We start from the raw sequence: 11,729 nt of genomic DNA on the forward strand, positions 1-11,729 counted from the left end.
TTGATAATTTGTAAAAATATTTGGAAATACTCATCATAGAAATTTAAATTGTAATGAAGAAGATATAAAAATATACTGAATAATAATAATAATTTGTATTCAAATTTTTTTTTGATGAAATTTAAAAATATTCCTACAATAATATAATTATTTATATTTATCGTATTTTTTTTTTTTTAGAAAGTGTACAGCTTCTGAAATTTTATTTTTATGATAAAAAGTTTGAATTTATTCCAACATACTGCATACTCCTTTTTCCAAAAGATAACGAGTACCAACCAGCTACTAACTTTATACCGTAATTTTTAATTTTTGCAAGGAATAAAAGTTTAAATAATAAAAAAGTTTACAAAAAAATAAAAAAACGAGGCAAGAGGACGAAAAACCACAGCAGGCATGTAGTACCATACCAAACAGTCTGCGGGGAGTTGGTAGCAAGCGCACATCTGGTGGTACAGCCAAGTAGTAGAAGCTAGCGAACGTGCATTGAACCAGCGAGTGCCACTCGAGAAAACAATAGCGAGCAACGCTCTTGTTCTCTGTTCTTCGTTCTTTTTCCTCTCTCGTGTCTCTCCATCGTCACCCTGAACTCTGAATTCTATTCTTATATTCAACGTTGACGGCTATTCGCAATAGTAAGCATGCGTTTAAAACAAAAGCTCAAATTTTTTACGTAATAATTCATAATAGACTTTTCTGCCAAAAGTTTATACAACTTTTAGATTTACCACACACATACATGTACCATATCGGTCTTATAAATTTTCAGCTCGCAACAATCATGCCCGCATAATTTATTCATCTTTATTATTTCTTTTTATCGTCGCACCAAAAAGATTCGAGACGATACTTCCGATAGCCCGCATCAGTTTGCCAGACACATGCCCTATTATGCGTTAATTTTAGTATTTATTATACCTATAGTTATTTTCCAAACTGATAAGTGAGGTAATTATTATTAATACAAAATTAAGTTTTTTAAATCTTGCTGATCCGTAAATTTTTATCAGAAGTATCAACAATATAAACAGTAGTTTATTTATTTATTGATTTCTTATACCAAGACCTAACAGCTTGCATCAGTAACTGAATCCCTTAATATCAGAGTGACGATTACGTGTAAGTGCATTAATTTAAATCTATTATTAAATAGCAATACAACAGTAGACTTATAAAGTATGTTTAGTAGGGTGTTCCAAAATGTAACTTCGTCGATGATGGACCTCTCAAAATTGGAATTTTAGGTTCCGCTTTTAATAGGAGTTGTGTTTGGGCATTTTCTGACATATTTTGAGCGTAAAGAATTTATTTGATATTCAGAGAATTTTTTAACTTTAAAAAAAAACTTTAAATTAAGACTTTTTTAAGTCTTCGTCGTCATGATTTCTGCCCTTGAGGTGATCTGAAAAATAAAATAATGATGGATTCTTGATTAGTACAAATGTCGCTATCTCATGAACCAACAAAACTGAAAAAAAATTTTTTTTTCCTAAAATGGCGGCTACTCAAAAAGAAAAGTCAATTTTGTCACTAATTTAACTTTGTCGAATTTTTTAAAATTATTAAAAATTTCAAATTTCATATTCAATATAAAAAAAAAAAATTTGAACTCTTAGAACCAAATGGGCGCATAAAAACATTCAAATTTTAATGCAAAACGTCATTAAAAAACTTTATAAATAAAGCTAGGTCAAAACGATACTGAAGATATGAAAATTTTATTGTTCTCATATTTATGATAAAAGTAGATTAGTAAAAAAAACTTACCCGTCTTCTTAGCTTTAGATTATTACAATTTAAAATTTTTAAATGACTTTGGCAATAATTTTTTCATTTTTTGGGTTACACAGTAAAAAATTTTGCGTCATTGCATCAAAAAATTTTGTGTTAACTATTTAAAATTTTTATGTGTAAGTTCAAAATAAAATTGTTTAGACGAAAAGACGCAAAACTTTTCACTATGTAGAAAAAGTCGGTTAAGCGATTGGCAAAAAAAATTTCCTTCAACGATATTTTTGCATTACTTAAAAAGCAAACAATTACCTAATCTTGTCTTTAATAAGTTGTAAGATCATATCTCTCATTAAAACACAAAATCATAGAGTACTAGCTAAGCCTCTGTTACTTATAAACCCTTAAAGGGTTGCAAGAAAGAACTTTGGTACGTGCGGTCACGAATGAGGGTGGCTATTCATTGAGGGTTAACTCTGGATTATCATCAACTTAAATTCTCCCTAAGGATTTATATACCTGATGCAGATTAAATTCTCCGTCATAAGTCATAACTGACTTCCTTTCTCCAGTATTTTAATTTATTTATTTTATTTTATTTTTTTTTAATATTTATTTATTTACTTTTTATGCATTATTGTAAAAAACCTTGAGATTTTTGTAGTTTAAATCAAGGGGAAGCTGTTTATTTCAGCTAGAGTAGAATAAACGGATATATATTTGGTCTTTAGTGGGATGTAGAGGGTTTATTGTGTCCTGTCGACACAGGAACGCGAGAATAAAGAGGTTTGATGGAAGGAGTGAAGGACTAGAGTGCAAGTAGACCACATCTACACTGACGAAGGGTAGATCTCGGCGCGGATAGTGCTTTATTTCATCAGTGAAAGGGGCAAAATTTTTAGATAGCGTAATATGCGGCACTCAGTTGCCGTCAACCGAGTCCATGGCCTTTGTGCTGCTACATGCCTGATGTTCCTTCAACCGCAAGACGAGAGACATTCATTCCAATGCTTTTTTACTTTTTATATCTTATATACGTGTAATGCTAATCGTTTTATAATTCACAATATAATAAATCCATTCATAAGTTTTATTAAAGTAATAAAAAATATTTGTAATTTTTATAAATATCACGGAATTTTTTTTTATAAAAATTATGAGAGAAAAAATATCTGCGGGTAGTATTTAAAATATTTAAAATAGGCCAACAATTTTTTTAATAAAATGAGAATTAATAATGGTAAGTGAAAATAAATTTTTTTTTCAAATATTGAAAAAAATTAGTTACCTCGAAGATCCCACGTTCAGACCGTTCAGGACTAAAAAGTTACGGAAAATATAGTAATTTGTGATAAAAAATTTTCAAGAAAATCAAAATATGTATATAGAAAGAAAGAAAGTCTTGAGTCAAGCGTAAATTTTCTTAAATCAAGAAAATCTTAAGGAAGATTGAAAATTTCTTGAATGGAGTTAAAATTTCTTGAACGTAGTTAAATTTTTTTAAGTCAAGAAAATTTCTTCTTGCTCCAAAATAACTTCGGTCTTCTTTAATATTTTCTTGATTCAAGAAATTTTTTTTTCTGTGTATGATTTTCACAAAACGACTTTGAAATTTTGAAACTAATAAAAAACAGAAAAATTTTTCAAAAAAATTTTTTTATTGTTCTTTGAAAAGTAGTTGAAAAAACAAAAGTTCTGAAAGAAAAAGTTTTAATTTGGATCATTGTTCTAGGAGTTATGAGTAATCTCAAAATTTTTCTAAAGGATTTTTTTTTTGAGTAAACTTGACTCGACTTAAGAATTTTTCTCTACAATTTAATTAATTTTTTTTAGAGTATAATAATAATTGAAAATATCAAATGTCATCAATTTTATTTAATATCACATTTCGTGGTTATAGTGAAGCTTTCATGGTGATAAAAAAATTAACATGATTTAAGAGAAAAAATCTCAAGCCAAGAAAATTATTTTGAAAACCCCGATCATCTTCGATCGAGCAAAAGAATTCTTCGTCTTAAAAGTTATTTTTGGTTTAAAAATTTTTTTACTTTATATCAAGCAATAAATCCTTCAGAATAATGTTCTTGGTTCAAGATTTTTTCTCTAGAATCAAGTAAATTTTTTTAATCAATATATTTGTTATGACAATTAAAGTATTTTATTAGTCTTACTCTTTTTAATAGATATTATATTTAATAAATTTATAAAATTAAATTTTTAATATTGTATAAGTATGGAGTTTTATGAAACTACTAAAATTCAATAAATTTAAAGGAAAAAAAAGTTTCAAGTGCTTAATAAAAATCTCCGTCTGCCTTTGTCATTTTAACTAACTCGAAATAAGTACTGAAATATAATATGGAACAACGAAAAATAAGAAAAAATGAAAAATAAAACTAAAAATAAAAAAAAATCAGTGCACACTCAAACACCAGTGAACAATGCTCTTGTAGTCGTCAACGAGCCTCGGATTTCCTCTCTCATAAAATCGATGATTCCTCTCGTGAACGAGACGTTGACGATGACAAACGGTATACCGACTCGACCATGCCAGTTATACGCACGAATCCTCGTCGCAATGAATATTCGAGTGGTTCGTATCCGTGGGGTAGAATTCTGGTGCTTGCCCTCTGCATGTTGTGTACGGCAAAAAATTATTAAAGAGTGTGCATATATGTGTACATATAAATACATATACATAATACACAACAAGAATCACTACAAACAGCAAGTATTATTAGGAAAAAAGGCACGCACGTGCGTTTTCGTACGTGAAATGCTGAAACGAGAGGAACTAAAAAGAATAAGCTTAAATTATTGTACGTACATATACTACTCTCGAATGAGGAGAATGTAGGCACTCTTTTGGGTGGTTGAATTATCAAGTGGATACAGGAGTACTCTTGTATGGTGCCCTTGGCGATGAACGTCCAGGTGTAGAGTCACGTTATACCTTGTCATTTTCTCCACTTAAATTTTTCCATGAAAAAACTCTTCCCTTTCGCAGAACGTCATCGCAACTACTTTTCATACATTTTCCTTCCCTTATTTTGCTAAATTATTTTCAAGCACCAAACATACCGCAATGTATATTTATACGTCTGTAAAAATACCTCGAGAATATATTATACTTATCCTTATCACTGAAAGAAAGATTTACTTTAATCGAGAGAATTGTTCAGGACGATCAAAGTCGTCTTGGGGCATAAACAAATGGTCTTGCTTGAGACAATAATATTGTACTTCGTTCTAGATAACTTTGGTCTTCCTAAGTAATTTCTTGGCTCAAAAATATTAGTTATGCCACGAAGAATTTTTTTTTCTATGTAATAAAAAAAGTAGTGATATATACACTGCTAATAAAATTAAGTTGGCTCAAGAGAAAAAATTTTGAACGAAGAAAATCATTTTGAAAAAATTTATTATCTTGAATGAGAAAAATTTTTGAATAAAGTAAAATCAAGAAAAATTTTTTGCCTCAAGAACTTTTCAGCTTTTACTCAAGATTATCAAATTCTTTAGAATGATTTTCTTAGTTCAAAATTTTTTATCTTGATTCAAGTTAACTTTTTCATTAGTGTAAACCTTAATTGCAAAAAATTATTGATAAAAATTTTTTTGTTATTTCATGATCGATTGTATTTTTTTAATATTAAAAAATTTTTTTTTTGTCTACTTTTTTATATAAAATTCAATTAAGAATTAAAAAATTTTTTAGTATTAAAAAAGCCATCATTAAACAAAACATAATGGAATAGTTTTACTTTTTAACCTAGATTCCTTTTGGTTGTTACGCACTGAAAAAAAAAAAAATTAACTTGAATCAAGAAAAAAATTTTGAACCAAGAAAATAATTTTGAAGAGTTTCACTGTCTTGAATCAAAACAAAAAATTCTTGAATTAAATAAAATTTCTTAGTTAAATTATTTTTCTACTCAAATCAAGAAGATAAAATTCTTCAAATTTATTTACTTGATTCAAGTAAATTTTTTTTTCTGTACGTTCATCCAGATAACACAAATGTTTTGATAGATTCAAACTAATTGTCAAATTTACTTTAATTGAATAATATTATTCATACCTATAAAAAAATTAATTAATGAAAAACAATTACACGTTATTCTAAGACATTTAATGTGTTTTAAAAAGATTTAAGTTAGATATTCTTAGTAAGAATATTTAGGAATAAAGTCGAACGAAAAATTCTTACCTGTGCAATCGATAAACTATTTTATTTGACTACTAAAAAAATTTTTTACTTTTTGACAACATATTAAAGATATTCTGTTTTTTTTATACAACTTTTATCTCTTGGCAACTTAATAAGTAGGTATTGCCGTATTAAGTCCGTACTTTTTGAGTACAGCTGAATAACGTCAGAGATCAAACGGCTATGCTTATGAATTTCAATAAGTCTCGACTTCAGGGTTGTAAAATTTTTTCTACAGACTAAAATTTCACGTAAAATGTTTTATCTTCACCAGAGTATATACTAATGTTTTAAGTGTTTCAAATTTGCACAGAAAAAAAATTTCTTGAACCAAGAAAATTATAAGGAAGACTGAAGTTATTTTAGAGCAAGAAGAAATTTTCTTGGCTTAAAAAAATTTAACTCCGTTCAAAAAATTTAACTTCATTCAAGAAATTTTCAGTCTTCTTTAAGATTTTCTTGATTTAAGAAAATTTACGCTTGACTCAACTTTCTTTCTTTCTGTGTGTAGATATCCGTATTAATTAACTAAATCTTTATTACACTATCCAATGTATCAATCAAATAAAAAATCAGTTGTTAAAGAAAAATAAATTGAAAGACCTCCAATGCCATAAAATAAGGAGAGACCGCTGAGGGTTAATTGTTCTGTAATTCACTAGAACTCTCAGCAGCATCTCAAGTGAGTAGCGATAGTAGTTGTCTCTTATACTTTCCTCGATCACCTTTTTACTTGATTGGATTTAAATCTCAGCTCTCAAGTATTAGACCAAAAAAAAAACAAAAAAAAATTAAACATTTAGATCTTTATTGACTGACATTTTAAAATGAACGAGAAGAAAGTAATTTTCATGATTCACTGCGGTACAACAAAACAAAACAGACCTGCATGCTGATGCACGTATGGGTACACGCAAGCATATCAATGTATAGGAACTGCTAGTAGCATTGTCACAAGAATAAGGTGAAGAGAGCGACCCCCCGTGACTTTTCCCGCGCAGATCACCCAGTTGTCGATAATTTCCTCATACCTTGCCTCTTGCAAGCCCAGAGGAGTCGCATGGGTGTTCATGTCGAGATTCGGAGAGACTGGGGCCCCCCATTACAGTCTGGCACCCCCTGTCGCGTTTACGTCGACTTCTTGACTCTCTTTGGTTGACTGTCCAGTCTCGCGGAAATATCGATACTCTGGTCTGGAAAAAGTAGGCTTGCAAGCCTTCAGGTATTTTTATAATTCACATCACAAAAATCTTATTCCGGCACAAGTATAATATAACTTAAAATTCGTGCACCCTTGGTGGCAACACTGTGTGTGGGAACCAATTGCGATTTAAGAATCTCAAGTGTGGCTTAAGCCGATCTTGACATGTTGAATGACCGCGTTAGTACTCTAGTGGCATGTCATACCGTCATACGCCATACAGAGCCACATGCAGAGCTCCACGTTAAAGATTTGCTTTTGCGCTTTATCTACGTCAAGTACCTCCGATTGTACTAAAGCTTTGGGCACGAATATTTTAGATCTCTACACCTTCCACATAAGTATTAAACAATGTACCATCGAGTACACGTTAATAGATTCACAAGTACTTTGCCGGTCCCACAGTTATCAACTAGCTCTAATATGCGCTACCTATATATAAATGTTCTATATATGTATGAATACCCTTTCTTAAGTTTATGACATATTTTCAAATTTATAACCGTCGTTTCTCAACGTTCGTTTGCCTACTTCATATCTATTATCAGTTCAAGCTCATTGTTATACTTAACGCCTTTGTTTCATTGACAATGGTTATACGGATAAATATATCAATTCAGTACAACGTATATATCTTATGTTAATTCAAATTACAGGAAAGTCACGTATTAATACATAAAATTTACATTCAATTACGCACTATTCTTGATTACATTACGCTCTAGATATTTTCTTAATGATGTCTCTAATTTTTAAACCGATACATAGAAAAAAAAATTTACTTGAATCAAGTAAATAATTTTGAAGAATTTCATCTTTTTGGTTTAATTTAAGATGAAAAATCCTTAAACTAAGAAATTTCACTTGGTTTCAATACATTTTATTTGATTTAAGAATTTTTTGTCTTGATTTAAAACACTGAGCTACTTCAAATGATTTTCTTGATTCAAGTTAATTTTTTTTTTCAGTGTAGATTTCATGGTAGAAAACATAAAAAATCAAACATAGATCTACACTGATAAAAATCATTAACTTGGTTTAAAAGAAAAAATTTTGTAAAAAAAATAATTTTAATTTCTTGAATCAAACAGAAAAGTTTTGAACTGTACAAAATTTACCGAAATTAAAAAACAGTTTTTGAACAAGAATTTGATCCAAAAATTCAAAATTCAAAATGATTTCCTTGGTTCAAAATTTTATCTTGAATCAAGTGAATTTTTATCAGTGTGTTGAAGAAGTCCCAATAACATAATATTTTTGATTAATTTACATCAATTTGAAATATGTCAATTCAACTAGAAGTATGTAAAATAATTAACTATCAGTTGAGTAAATTTAACAAAAAAAAAAAAAAAAAAAATGAAGAATAAAACAAACTCGTAATAAGCAAAAATGTTTGAGCAGAGAGTAAAAAAATACGTTAGTTTTTTATTTTATATATTGATTGTCATGAAATGGTGATATTCGTTATTCATTAAAATTCAATACATTCCGGTCAACAGACAGACAATTCGATGATGACACGATACCCAGAAATATTAAAGTTACCCTGCAAGCTGCAGCAGTCAAAGCATGCAAGTACGCAACCCTGTCTGCCACCCTCGAAGCAATTTACTTAACAGGGTTACCGACGCGTTCGCGCATCGACGAGCAACGGCTAAAGTGGAAGGAGTAAAGTCACTGGAAGCGGAGAGTCACAAAGGTAAAGCTGTTGGGCGCGGTCTTGTTTCGACCAGAGCGGGAATAGGCGGAGTTCACTTCCCACCATCCACTTCCGCTTTTTCTCTCTCTCTCTCTCTCTCTCTCTCTCTCTCTCTCTCTCTCTTCCTCTTTATGTCTTGCTCTCTCTTTACATTCTGTATACAGATATAGATGTTCATAGGTATATATTGGAGTAAAAAACGTGAAATAATACCACCATCGACGCTATCATATTGGTACGACTTCTGCACTGAAGTATAATCGACTGAAGCTGAGCCTGCGCTGCACTTTTTTATCGAATCATCACGTTTCCATATTTCATGTCCATGTGCTGAAACTAATTATATTATGCATAAAAAATTTCTTTGTCGGGGATGAGAATATTTAAAAGAATAATCTGTTAATTAAAAACTTACATTAACTGATATTTTATTTTATGACGGACTTATAATTTAAGGCAATAGCTCAAATTGCATCGCACAGCGTTAAATTTATGAACGCAAACCCTCGAGGTAAAGATGCAGGTAGTCATGGTTACGTGGTTAGATGAGGGTGAGGTTAAAATAGCTGCAGCGAGGGTAAAGATACAAACAGGTGCATATAAACTCTCTTCTTACAGTATACAGTGTGAGCAATGAATATTCCCGTAGCGTGTGTAGCATGTATTTATTCTCCGTTGATTTGCCCCAAGGGGTGCTACATTGCAATTACTACGCGAATCGTCAAGTGTCAATATCTCGTTCTATTATCCCAATTGGAATGCTTTTGATGCTTAGGAGAGCCTTTTGATGCCATACTCGCATCTTGTTACCTTTCATTAGCTTTTCTGTTTTATTGCGTCTTTTACTAATACTACTAATATATTTATATCAATTGGATTTTTTTTTTAAATAGTATACTGAAAAAAAATTTAACTTGAATCAAGACGAAAATTTTTGAACCAAGAAAATAATTTTTAAGAGTTTTATTCAATGTCTTGAATAAAAAAAAAATTTTTTTAATTAAGTAAAATTTACTTAAACCAAGAAAAATTTCTTAGAAGAAAATTTTTTCTACTCAAATCAAGAAAATGAAATTCTTCAAAAGAATTTACTTGATTCAAGTAAATTTTTTTTCTGTGTACAAGAAATTAATTTATACAAAAAAAGAATATAGAGTGAAGATAAAATTATCTTAAAAAAAAAGATACTAATATTTTTTTGTTAAAATTTCTACAATTTACTATGGTAAATTCCGTTGTCACTGGAATATTTTTATAAATTTTGACTCATTTACTCTACTAAAATAAACTATTTTTTTTATTAAATATTATCGAGATTAATTTAAGTTTTAAATATTTTTTAAAACATTCGAATTAATCTCAAAAGAAATTATAATATTTTTATTTTATGAAATTTAACATTTAAAATTTAGCAACAAAAATTTTTCGTATAATTAAAATGAAAACATTTTATATATGAAGGATTTTATGAATTCTAATTATTTTCGGACTTGAAAAAAATATTTTTGTTTGTGTAAAAAATGAAAAATCTCTATTCAATAATTTTAACGTGACTCTAAACATTATACCTTATAATATAAATAAAAAATTTGTCATCCTATTGATATATAAAGTATGAGTCAAAATTTAGTTAAAAAAGTTACTCAAAAATTTTAAGTAAAAAAAGAAGTTATACCCAGAAAAAAAATTTTCTTGAACCAAGAAAATTGTAAGGAAGACCAAAGTTATTTTGGAGCAAGAAGAAATTTTCTTGGCTTAAAAAAATTTAACTTCGTTCAAGAAATTTTCAATCTTCCTTAAGATTTTCTTGATTTAAGAAAATTTACGCTTGACTCAAGACTTTCTTTTTTTTTTTGTGTAAGATTTACTCAATATGTATTGTCGTAAAAACTTTTTCTCAAATTTGAATTATTAATTTTGAAAAAATAGAAATAATATGTTCCTTTTTTGATATTAAAAAATTAAATTAATAGAAGGAAAAATATAGATTTGTTACTTAGAGAATATATTTCGAGTTGACAAACATTAAGCATTTGTGCACAAGTATACTCATGAAGGAATGTTCCATGCCCTTCGATTGAGAAACTCCTTCTGAATATATGTATAGCATCTTAGACCGTTGAACGTCAGAACAACCCCATAATTTCGTCTTGCGTATTCATGGATGTAAGGCAAGGGTGCGTGTTTAAGTTGTTTCCTACCCTCATTCCTCCAATGAATTTACAACGACGCTAGAGATGAAAATGCAGAGGTTAGTCCTTTACAATACTCCAAAACAATCCACTCATTGATTTATTTAAGTGAGATTATTTTTCAAGGCTCTACTATTGTATATAACTCCAAACTATTTATATTGCTTAAAAAAAAGAAAAAAAAAACGTAAAGAGTGGTGAGAGTATAGGTCAGTGAAAAAATATGAAATGTGGTTTTTTCTAGACAGATATAATATAATATAATATAATACAGACATAGATAAAAGGAAGGTGGGAAAAAGATAATCGTATCAAACGACAACAAATCTAAAGTACTCGAAGCCTTGGGTTATGGGTAGTTTGCCACGTGCTGCTGTCATCAACATGTATTATATTATACAGCGATGCCAGCCGGAATAGGTGTAGATATAAGCAGTGCACGGCAGTTAATAAATATGATAATGGTGGGCTCTAGAACGCGTTACGAATGAAGAGAACCAAGAGAACTAAGGGTGCGATAGGATACGTGTATAAGAGTGACCACCAGAAGCATCGTCGGTGACCTGTCATTGTCAGGCACACCCTCGTATGTCACCTCCAATATATATGTGTAGTCACACATACAATATATACCTATAATATTTCCCGCAGATATTTTACTCTGCTACAGCTGGACTACTGCATCCGGCGATC

The sequence above is a fragment of the Cotesia typhae genome, unplaced genomic scaffold (assembly GCF_013202065.1).
Source record: "Cotesia typhae breed Kobodo isofemale line unplaced genomic scaffold, CoteBio_Ctyphae contig_5, whole genome shotgun sequence".
Lineage (NCBI taxonomy): Eukaryota > Metazoa > Arthropoda > Insecta > Hymenoptera > Braconidae > Cotesia > Cotesia typhae.